A 1345-nucleotide genomic window follows, 5' to 3' on the forward strand; every position below is an offset into this window, starting at 1 on the left:
TTGAATCGAACAACTTTTCTAAGTAGGTAAATTTGCATCCAAAGAAGATGTTAAAATATCTAAATTCACTAAGTTAGGGTTTACCTTGTCAGACTTTGCAGATTTTGATTCCTTTGGTGTAGGAACTTCAACAGCTGGTTGATTCTTCTCAACGGGCTTATCTTCGACAGCAATCAATCGGGGTTCTAGAATTTTACCACTTCACAATGCCACTGCCTTGATATGTTCTTTACCTAAATTTTTTGGATTCTCAGCATCGCTCGGCAAGGTTCGTTGCGGTCTATCACGTAGCTCCGTAGCTAACTGCCCCATTTGGTTTTCCAACTTTTTCAGTGTTGCTGCTTGGCTTTGGATCAAAGTATCATTCTTTGCCATGTACGCTTTCAACAAGTTCTCCAAACAGTTCGATGCCTCAGCTTGAGGTGGTTTTGTAGCTTGCTGATTAAACCCTTGAGATTTGTTGGGTCTTTGCTATAATAAGTTCTTGTTCGGTCCACTTAATTGGTTGCTCCAAGAAAAGTTAGGATGATTATGCCATGAAGGATTGTAGAAGTTGGACTGGGGCCTTGTCCACTGCTATTTTGATATTGGCTCCCCACATAGTACATTGACTCGGGATGTGATGGACAATTCTCAAAAGAATGACCTTCCCTACAATACACACAGGAAACTACTTCAAACGGTCTTGGTGGCTGAGCTGCAGAATTATTAGTACTATTAGCGGTTAACTATTTTATCATAGAGGAAATAGACGATACTTGAGCTGAAAACAAAGTGAGGGTGTCAACTTTATGAACGCCAGCTACACGTCTTCCTAAAGTTGTTTTATTTGTTGGCCATTGATAGTTTCTACTCGCGATCCTCTCGATGATCTCATAAGCCTCATTATAAGAGTTAGACAAAATTGCACCATTCGAGGAAGCATCTACCATCAATCTTGTATGTGTGTTGAGACCATTATAGAATGTCTCCAACTGGATGCAGTGAGGAATCCCATGATGAGGACACTTACGGAGTAACTCCTTGAATCGCTCCCAAGCCTCATACAAAGACTCGTCATCCAATTGTTGGAAAGTGGGAAATACTTTCGTTCCTTAACTTAGCATTTTTGGTAGGTGGGAAATACTTAACCAAAAATCTCTCTGCTAATTCTTGTCATGTAGATATGGAACTTGGTGGCAATGAATTGAGCTATGCTCGTGCTTGATCTTGCAACGAGTACGGAAACAACTTCAACCTCAATACGTCTTCAGTCACACCGGCTATCTTGAATAAATCACTCACCTCCATAACTAATCGAAGGTGGATATGTGGATCTTTCGTGGGCATACCACTAAATTGGCCC

The 1345-nt window shown here is 40.9% G+C and overlaps 1 non-coding gene across 1 annotated transcript; it reads left to right on the forward strand.

Annotated features, from left to right (window-relative positions):
* Positions 1 to 990: 990 nt before the first annotated feature.
* Positions 991 to 1101, forward strand: LOC128032797 (small nucleolar RNA R71). Its single transcript, XR_008189127.1, has one exon. It is a non-coding gene; the product is annotated as a small nucleolar RNA R71 (small nucleolar RNA).
* The last annotated feature ends 244 nt before the right edge of the window (positions 1102 to 1345 follow it).

Source organism: Gossypium raimondii, chromosome 1, assembly GCF_025698545.1.
Source record: "Gossypium raimondii isolate GPD5lz chromosome 1, ASM2569854v1, whole genome shotgun sequence".
In the NCBI taxonomy this organism is placed as follows: Eukaryota; Viridiplantae; Streptophyta; class Magnoliopsida; order Malvales; family Malvaceae; genus Gossypium; species Gossypium raimondii.